Here is a 10820-nt window from a genome sequence, read left to right as displayed (position 1 = left end):
ATTACATATGTGAAGTATGAATACCCTAGCCCTTACCGTTCAAAAGTTATGGCCACAGTAAAAAAAAATCATAAGTACGGAAAACTCCAAGGTCAAGGTCAAAAGGTCAAGGTTTTAGTATCCAATGAAAGGTAATGCCAAAAAACTACATATCTGAAGTATGAGAGTACTAGTTTCTATCGTTTAAAAGTTATGGCCAAAGTAAAAATTTGGCATTTTTGTGTAAAATGGGACAAACTCCAAGGTAAAGGTCAAAAGGACAAATTTAGTGGTACCCAAAGTAAGGTCTCCTCACAAGGAATATACATATTAAATATGAAAGCCATAGCTCCAATAAATGAAAATTTATGGTAAAGGTTAATGTTTTTGCGGACAAACAAACCGCCAGATAGACAGACGGACATACAGACGAACACGATAAAACTATATACCCCCAAATTTTCGATTACGGGGACATTAAAAAAAATGGTCTTCAATTAACTTTTCATATTAATATACATTATAGAGAAGACGTTACAACAATGAAAATGTTTGTTCTGATTTTCATATTAAATTCTCTGAAAAATTTACTCAGAACTGAGTAAAATGGTGGAGTAAAACAAGAATTAAGGTAGAACCTATGTCGGAAAAGTCTTTGTCACAAGATTTTCAAACTTTTCAAAATGATGAATTAGTACTTGCTTATGAATCAGTTAAGATATCATGATATGCTTCCTTGTTTTTTAATCTAGAACAGGCTGTGAAACTTGGTATGGTATTTACATACTGCGACTTCACATTTTCAAATTTTTTTAGGGGTACTTGTCATAAAGGGAATATGAAAAATCACAAAAATACTTCTTCAAAGATCGTCGTTTATAAACTTTTTTAACTGAATAATATTAAACAATATTTTATCAAGAATAATTTCTTTTTTATTTAATTAACATAAAAGATAAGTCCACCATTAAAAAAAAATAGTCAAATGAACTCTATTATTTTTAGTCAATTATGCACCATATATTTGTAAATATTTTTTAGAAGTTTTTGACACAATGTTTTCAATCTTCAGTATGATGAAGAACATAGCCAAATGATTACAAAAAATGATGAAAATATATACCTTTCCCCTCTAACTAATGAAAGATAGGCTATTTACCGATACTCATATTCTTGACCTTTTTGCACTTACACGGGATTTAATAATTAAATGACTGTTTGGGGTTACTTTCAGATTGAATATTTATCAGAAATTGTACTTTTACTTTAAAAAGATCATATTTAATAGAAAAATTGTAATCAAACACCAAGAATATGAATAGGTAACAAATAATTGATAAAAGGAATGCACATCATTTCATTATAGATATCACAAAAATGTACACACGATCAAACGATCTACAACACGTACATCTTTGACTTAGACACATTTCATCCAGATCTTACACTATATAGCTGGCAACTAAAGATTTCTTACGATTTATGCATTCCTTCAAAATGGTTACATATCATTCAAATTATTACGAAAGTTGTATGTACATTGTAATTTCATTACACTAGATTGTCTTGGGTTTGTCAACTTCAGGTCTAGATCTAGTAAATAAAAGGTGCCTACATATTTTCTCTTATTCCAGAAATATATTGCCATTAAGCATTATAAACCAAACAAATATATGAATTGAATTAAGATTATGTTGGCATGATTGAATTCTGTGAATTTCAAAATGCAGTATTTTCTACCATTTTTACTGAAGCTGTCAAGTACGGGAAAAAGTGGCATTGAATTAATTATGACGTCTTAATGGGTTAGCACAGGTTTAACACATTTACCAGCTATGATGGCACACGAAGTAGGTTCTACGTTAAAAGAAATGTAATGAAAATACTGTGTGCTAAATCAAAAGTTTATGTCTACATGTATAGTTTTTGCATTAGAATGACTGTGTATTTTACACAAGCCCATAGCTTTACAGAGCATAATTTTAGGTCTTATACTTACCCCACAACCTTTCTTATTTAGGAGGAAGTCGATATTGTACAAAAGCAAAAAAAACCACCCTACCTTTATTTTTCTATAAGAAGGAATTAAAAATAAGTTAAAAATAATCTACTATTCTACTAATTTTTAACTGTTACTTTGCCACAATACTTTCAAGTATACCTCCACCAATATTTAAAGTATGCTTTAATCATGGCGAAGTAAATTATGATTGATAGTACTTGTGTGAAGGTTAAACTTTATTTCAATATTTTATCTAGAGCCTCTTTCAGAATTATTAAAAGGTATAGAGTTTTATTTATATTTTTGCTTTTCATTTATTATATTTTTGTTTTGATATAACGTAATGTTCTTTTTTGGGGGGGAGGGGGGATAAAAATTTCCTCCTCTTTCATTGTCAAATAGGATTTGCCAAACTTATACAAGCTAAACGTTGAAATGAAGGGAAAATTAATTTTTCCTATTAAAGAGTATTTAAACCTGTTTGTTGCATGGTTTGATTTCTAAAAACAAGTTGAATATCATTCTTTAAGCAAACTCTATAAGGAGGAATATTAAAAAGAAATTTTATTTACTTGACAATTAAAGAATCTCTTTTCAAACACAATTTTAGCATTGAAAGACTACGTAAACTCTTAATTATTTCATACGACTTTTTGTATTTTTCTGGTTACAGAAAATGTAAAAATTAGTTTCGCTGTAAAAAAGATATTAAAGAGTGTATATTTTGTTTTATTTTATAGGACTAACATATAAAATAATGACCCCCTAGGACCCTTTTTCTACAAAAAATGAATTTTTTCTACGGGTGGGGGTCATTTTTTGTCGTTGAAAAATGATCCCCCGGTCATTATTCGATGGGGGTCATTATTCGTCTTTATACCGGCATCCACACAAATCTTTGCTCCATTCACGAAGACCCCTGCTGACCCTGCTCGTAAAACAAACTGCGCAGCCCTGGCCGAGGTCAGAGTAGCCGAAGGTGTCGTCGGAGAAGAGATCAACACGTGGGAGAAAACGATCTTTAACAGATTCAGCAAGAAAACGAAACAGAACTTCAGTTGTGTCAAAATACAATCAAGGCAGCTAAAGGTGGTCAATATGATTGTTGGATGGGATTAAAAGAGACGCTGTGCAGCTTAAAACTCATGCCGATGTAGCAGAGTACCTGCTTGATCGGTAAGAAAAATAATGTTCATTTTCACAAAAACTGCTAAATAAATCTTGATTTCAGTATAGGTATTTAGTAGTAGAAATGAGTTTATCTTATTTTTATCTAAAACTGCAATATTTTAAAGAGAAAATGGGGATTAAGCCGATTAACAAATGTAAACAGTATGTAAACAAATTGGGAAAGCTGATGGGGCCCCCAGGGGGTACGCTTTCTTTGTTTAGCAAATGCGATAGGGATTAACAAAAGATAAAACCTGCTAAGCCAGTAAATTATTTAATTTATTTTCATATTTCAATGTTTTCAATCTACTGACTAACATTAGAATTATTAATAAAATTTAATCCCTGTCATAAGAGAGGACACTCGACTGAAGCCATGGTTGAGGACTCTGAAAATGAGGATAGATGTGATGAGGAATCAAATGATGATCTTCGCCCCGGGATTGCCAAAATTTTAACTCCAGAAGAGATTGAGGGCTGTGAGGAAGGCCGCCCTTTTATTGTTTATCTTTTACAGCTTCACACATTAGCTGAATTACGTGTCCTACCAAATTGTCAGCTTAAAGGATGCCAAAAAGCAGTGCATTTGGAAAAAACTGTTGTTGGATCAGCACTCTATTTCAAATGGGTACGTAAGAAAATTGCCTTGTAATCTCGTGTTTTAATAAAGTACCCAGGTACTATGAATTGGAAACAAATTAATAAATTATCATATGGTATATTCATAGAATTGTTCTGATGGACATCAAGCTCAGCAATGGTGCTCACAGTCTGTCCTAAACAGAGGAATGCAATTAGGGGATTTGACACTCTCCTCTTCCATACTTCTCTCTGGAAGCAATTTTCAGAAAGTGTCAATGATGGCTTAATTCATGCAAATACCTATTGTGAGCAAAAACTCATTTTATAAAATGCAGAGAACATACTTGATTCCAGCAGTGGATGACTTTTGGACAGAACACCAGGAAACTGTTTAACCAGTTTCAAGGAAGAGATATTACAATACTTGGTAGATATCTTTTTATCGGGTTAGCATCGTTCCGACCGATTAATCGATTAAACGGTTACAAATTGTCATCCCTAGTATATATACACTATTCTTCTAACCTTCTTGCAGAGGACCTGTGTATCCTTTGGGTGCGCTGGTATGGTATCTTTTACTTTGCTTTTAATTACTCTGAAATCTGAACTCCCACTTGATCTGCTACGGAGATTGTTTGTTTCTCACCAAGTGTGTTGGGGGGGGGGGGGGGGGGGCAAAAAATTAATCTTCATATAACTCAGCTTTCTCGCACTTTTTTTAAAGCTAAAGTCGTAAAGCATAGTCTGTATAAATACTCATAAGAGATTTTTTGGGAAAGAGACATTCAAGATATACATGATATTGAATAAATAATATCGTATACTTTACTGTAAAATCCCGGCTTAGCCATTACACTATGGAGGTAATTGATTTGAATGAGAATGCGGGGCGTCTTAAGTGAAAAAAATAACTGACCCATAAAACCACTCGATCTTGATTCGTGCTAGAGACCGGCAAAATATAAGCATAGATTCGTGATTAAATTATATTGCAGGTTATTCCACTAAACTTACGAGTTATATTTGAAACGGCTCACTATAAATTCGCTAAGACACAATGGAATCTGTAAACAGAGCGATTGCATTGATATAGCTTTCAGTTTGAGCAAAATCCTGTTTATTCATGCCAAACAAGTAAATATGATCTTCTGCGTATAGGAATTCAATAATTCTTAAAATTCACTCGTGTATTTTTATTTCATTTTTGTTTGTTTGTTTGTTTGTTTTTTTTTTTTTTTTTGTTTTACAAACTCTCTCTGCGTAGTAAGATAAATGATAATTTACTTCAAAATATGTTTAATGCCCTTTTCCTTTTGATCCATTTTCCCCCTAAATACGTTGATCGGACATGTGAAAAGCCTATAAAAGTTTATTTCTAGCTTTTAAAAATTATGCTTTAAAATACCTGCGAACATGGAATTTTTTACATGATCTGAAAATTACGATTTTTTTGCCGAGGCCAAAATAAAAAAAATACCTTTGTTTCCCCTATAACGCGACCTACCAAATTTAATCGCGCCGACTATAAAATGATTTTTTAAATAAGATTTAATTCAAATGATTTTTTTTATTGTTAACCAGGTTTTTTAAAATACATGTACAGTTTCATCAAAATCAGTTTTTATCAGAACTGCGGACATTGTGCTACTGTGATTTTCAAGCATTTGTTGGAAACAAAATGACGCCCAGATGTGATTATAGAAAATTAGTTCTTCATAAAATAACGGCGACGTATCAATCTTACGCCTTTGGCTAATAAGAATTCTTCACTCTTGAAACAATTCGATAATAAGTTGTGACTTAAACAGAACATTTGAGAAAAAAAAATTGCTTCAATTATGTGTCTAAGCACCTTTAATAAATAGGTGCATTATAATCCTACAGTCATCTCAATCGCCTTTTTACATGACGTTATATTACAAAAAATGACGTTCCTATTTGCATTTTTCCATCAAAACAATACCATATTGCAATATCTCGTTTTGAAAAAGTAAAATAGATATCGAAAAAAGAAAAACGGTTATGAAAAGCTTAAAGTCTACACTATCGATAATAAAAATCATGTTAATTTTGGGGATGAGGCCATATTTTATGGTTCGTGGATTAAACTCTTTCAAAAAAGACTTCATGGGAAAAAAGATTATGAAAAAATGCTAAAACGTGTAGCATTATTGTCTTAATTTTGACATAAAAATATTTTTTTTTCATACGTGTTTATTTTTTTTTATAAGGAGATGGCAGAATGGATAGCCCTGGTCACACTGCTCAGTACTGTTCTTATACATTCATGGAGTATGACACCAAAACCATTCTGCATATAATCACTATGGACAAGCGAGTGACAGAGAAAAAAAAAGCACACATCCGGGAAAGCTTGCTTTGTTCAGGGCTTGCGATATCTTCCGGACAAGGGACTTCATATTGTGAAGTTGTAACAGATGCTCATGTACAAGTTGCTTCAGTAATGAGTAAGTTCAAACAAAACAACCAATATATATGACTATAAGTAAATCCTCTGTTAAAAAAGGCATACATGTACATATACATGTAAATTTTTGAAAATGGTTCTTATTTGTTAATTTTGCAGAAAAAGACTTCCCAGACATAAGACATTCTTTTGATATATGGCACGGGACGAAAAACTTAGGCAAGAAAATCATCAAGGTAACTTTCAGTTCCGCATAGTTGTATACATGTAGTGTTATTTATATATAGATATTTAATTTTTACTCAACAAACTAGTAGTTGCATAATCTTTTTATATATGTATTTTTTTGAAGTGTGTTTATTCATATCTTGTAGGCAGGTCAGCAGAAATCCCAAAAAGCTATCCTGTCATGGACAAAAGATGTTGTCAACCATTACTTGTACACAGCTAGCATCTCAAGCACAAAGGAGGAGTTTGTTGTAAGTTTCCATACACTAAAAAATATATGTAAACTTTGCAAAAGCGCTGCATGTGATCATGATTATATAAATTGGTCTAAAACAAATTTTACTTTTCAAGGGGAATTTGATAGGAATCCTCCATCACTCAGTTAATGTTCACTCATGGGTTTTACCCTATAGTGACATTAACGAATGCAATCATGGACCACTGACTGAAGAACGAACAAAAGGGTGGTTAGAAAAGGATTCTCCAGCACATGTGGCTCTTCGGGAAATTGTGTTAGACAAACGTCTCCAGAACAATGTGCCTTACTATCTTAACTGCAGGTCAGTTTTATATCAGAATCAATAAATGTAGGTTCTTTTATTACATTGCTAAAGAACTACAGTATGTCTGATAAATCATTAATACATTCTTGCTTTTTAGGAGCACAGCAGAACTTGAAAATTTTCAGAACATAGTGAATGCGTATGCATCCAAGCGTCACTCCTACAACCCACCTTTATATAGGTGCAGGAATCGACTTGTGGCCTTGGACTATAACCACCATATAAACAGAAACGTTCTTGTCAAAAAAGATGGAGCAACACAGTAAGCAATATATGAACACTGGCCAATATTTATTGTTGACTTCAACAGTGAGACAAAATAATATGAACAATAATACATAATGAACAAAATATTTTCCTTTCAGATATCAGAGGAGCTACAACAAAAAAAGTGGAAGATGGGCAGTTCATCCTGTGAAAGAGAAGCAAAATTTTCCGTATATCCCATCTTTGCAGGAGAAGATTCTATTGTCAAGAGTGACAGATGAAGTAGGGATGAACCAACCCGTGGTGCTGGAGGTAGATGATCCAAGAAGATTGTCATCTCATCTGACTCCAGTCCCACCCCTCTCACTGAACAGCTTGTTGTCAAGCAGAAGTGAAGGTTTCTACAACAAGAAAGAGACAATTGACATGTCTTGAACAATCACATCTCAATCTAAAATAAAACACTTTAGAATATAAAATTTTGTTGAGTCATTTTAAACTGTTTACATGTAGCTACGAAAATGTTGTTAACTCACGTTATCCTAGTCGTCCTCCAATGAAGCCCCTATATTGGCCAAACGCATCTGGGAACTTGTCCCTTATTCTCCATACACAACAACTGGGAATCACCCTTCTATTTCTTGCACCTAGGTGACCATGATGCCAGAGGATAAATTGGCGGTAGGCTGCATGTCTGTTCCCTCTGTTGATATCTGCATCTGGCAGCTGTAAAAATGTCTTCACGGTAACGTCGGGCAACAACCAGAACAAGGTCATCAAGGACGACCCTTTGGAAATCCTAAAAATATAATTAATAATGAATAAAGAAGGATATGGAGATAACGAACAATATTCAATCTCAAAGTCCATAAAACAATACAAAACAAGAGCAGAGCAAACATGGACCTTCGAAACATCAGAGGTGGGATCAGGTGCCGTGAAGGAGTGAGCATCCCCTACTGACCGGTCACACTGCCGTGTGCTCCTTGTCATGATCGTGAAATAACGTCAATTCAATGTATAATTAATATTGAATGTTATGATATACATTTAAATTTGTAAAATTTTAACTTTCTTTTCATCTGTATAACAGTAAATTGAATTTCTTATAATTACTGGGACAATTGAGTAGCAGTTTAATGGAGTCTGTCCACAACAGAGTTTTTCAATTTTGGATGGCATCTCTCTGCAGTGGTTGCAGGTACACCAGCTTGGAATGCCATCTGACGGTTGTGGGTGGTATCCTTGCCTCCTTTCATTTTGGGAAGCCTCAATCAAAATGTCAAAGACAGATGTTGGGTCCCTGTTGCATATAGCTTGAACAAGGTTCCTCAAGTTCTTCCTTTCAGCTGCAAGTCTTTCAGCAACAGTTTCTTGGGAGATTCTTCTGCGGGCACCTACTCCTCTTCCACCTCGCCCACCTCTTGTCCTAACTTCCCTCGGGCGTCCTCCTCTCCCACGCCCTCTGCCTCTTCCCCTCCCCCTTCCCAAATCTGAGGAGGATGAGGATTCTGGGGATGAAGACGTCTGTCTTGATAAATTGATATTCTATAAGAAAAATTATACATTTGTATTATTCATTCTATAATAAAAATTTTTATTCATAAAAATAACATACATGTTCATGAATCAATTTAACTATCAAAAACACATGATCTTCAATTACTTAATATTTTAAACATGAAAATATGTCAAAATCTCCATAACTGCAATTATTTTAATTCAGTTTTGTTAGTATAGGTATATGTATACAGTAAATTAGGAACAGGCTTAATTAGTTTTTTTCTAATATAGCTATATTATTAATGCGTGTATGTAATTGTTCATATGTCTGGTAAAAATATGTATATATTAAAAAATTTTAAAAATTCAAAACTTAAAAGCTCATCTTCAGTGTCAAGTTTGAGATTTGAGAGTCTTCTTGGAATTTTAATTCAAGGATTACTTATGCTGTCTATTTCATATTACCAACATATGTTAATGCCTTTTTTAAAATTTCCCCTCTTTTATTTCATCTTTTTTAAAAATGTATGATAGAAAAGGGGAATTTTTTTTTAGTTTTACATGATTTGTCTTTGTCTGTTTTCAAACAAAAACACAAAACTGCCAACGCAAGTATACTTTCTGTAGTGTAATGTTTGTTGATGAGTTAACCCTTATGAGGCCCCTCAAATGTTATAACCCGATGTAGGTCACTCTGTTCAACTGTGGTGTGTTTTAAGTAATATATAAATGTTAATATAACCTTTTCAGTATAATTTTAAGTTTCTCTAAACTTTAAATACATAAAACTTACCTCTTCTGTCTCCATTCTCTGCTAGTAAGCATCCAAAGTGAAAATGATAAGATGGTCAGCATCTCCCTGCTGAGTCGGCTATCTTCGGAAATCATGCCGAGCAATAATGAGGGCAGTAAACGGACTTCACAGATGGATGATAATATAATATTTATTGATTCTGTTAATCAGTAAACTTTTTTTAAAAGCTTGCAGTAATGAGGGATTGTCCTAAAAATGTATTTTACACATTTACGTGCTAATTTATTGCCTATGAAAATAACGTTAAGACCTTAGAGACTATTTTTCAATATTTAATATAGTGCAACTCTGATCTAAAAATCACAACTAGTAATTTATAGAACTGTTCCTGTGAATTACAAGATATGTTTTATTTTTTATATCAGAGCGCGCGCTCAAATTATTTTCTTCTCTAAAAGTACTCAAATATAGATGTTTACATTAAAATTCGAGAACATTGCAAATTCAAAAAGCCTGTGTTCCAAGACTTCAGAATTGGGAGAAAAATTTAAATAGGAAATGAAAATACTAAGTCTCTGCTTTATTTTGATGTTTAAAATGGAACATAAAATGCTAGTCAAAAAACAGGGTCGTTTAGTACATAAAGTGAACTGAGTTCTTTGCGTTAATTAAAAATTACATCTTCGTAATGTTTTCCCTCCAATATTTTTATCCAATTGAAACACCAACAAAATAAACTATAAGTCTAATTCACTAAGAAAAACAATTTCAAATTGCTTTGCATAATCAATTAATTGACCTTTCCGCACTAATCAATTTTCTTTTGGCATAGAAAATTTAATACGCAATAAAATTATTTTTAGTTTTTTTTTTATTTTACAAATAGGTCAAAGTTATGTTAAATATTTAAAAAATAACATCGAAAGTGGGGGTATATGATACACGTACTTAAAAAGTGTCAATTTTACTTTAAATTGGCTCAATTTTTTCCCTGGATTTTCAGAATATATTGACTCTATTTGTCACACTTCGATAGGAATTGATAAGAAATAATTTAATAGAGATTTCAGAACCAGCATAACACATTTCAGTGCAAATAAAAAAAACAGCTTTGTGTGCAACCAGCGTGGATAAATAGGAATATAAAATTAACAGTACTGTTATATATAGTTCAAAAGGGGAAAAAAACTTATCATTTTCTTCTAAATAATCTTCCGCCACAAAATGTAGTCCCTAGCTTAATTCAACTTGAATGGAATTTAATCGGGTTTTTTTTATTGAATTTAGTTTAATTTGCATTATATAATTCAGATTTAATGTTAGAACTTAAAAATGAAGCAAAATTTTATAAATGAAGGACAGGACGAAAATCCACTCAAAAGCTCCGGATCGAACGTCCTTAAA

At 32.7% G+C, this 10820-nt stretch overlaps 2 pseudogenes; one reads left to right on the top strand and one right to left on the bottom strand.

Moving 5' to 3' along the window:
• The first annotated feature begins 3527 nt into the window (after positions 1 to 3527).
• Positions 3528 to 7594, top strand: LOC134257955 (uncharacterized; annotated as a pseudogene).
• On the bottom strand, positions 7582 to 9470 carry LOC134257954 (P2X purinoceptor 7-like; annotated as a pseudogene).
• Between the last annotated feature and the right edge of the window lie 1350 nt (positions 9471 to 10820).

This window comes from Saccostrea cucullata, unplaced genomic scaffold (genome assembly GCF_032062105.1).
Source record: "Saccostrea cucullata isolate Sc308-1 unplaced genomic scaffold, CSIRO_AGI_Scuc_v1 ctg1128, whole genome shotgun sequence".
NCBI classification, from domain to species: Eukaryota; Metazoa; Mollusca; class Bivalvia; order Ostreida; family Ostreidae; genus Saccostrea; species Saccostrea cuccullata.
The sequence above is the reverse complement of the archived record's forward strand: the minus strand, read 5'-3'. Positions and strand labels throughout refer to the sequence as shown.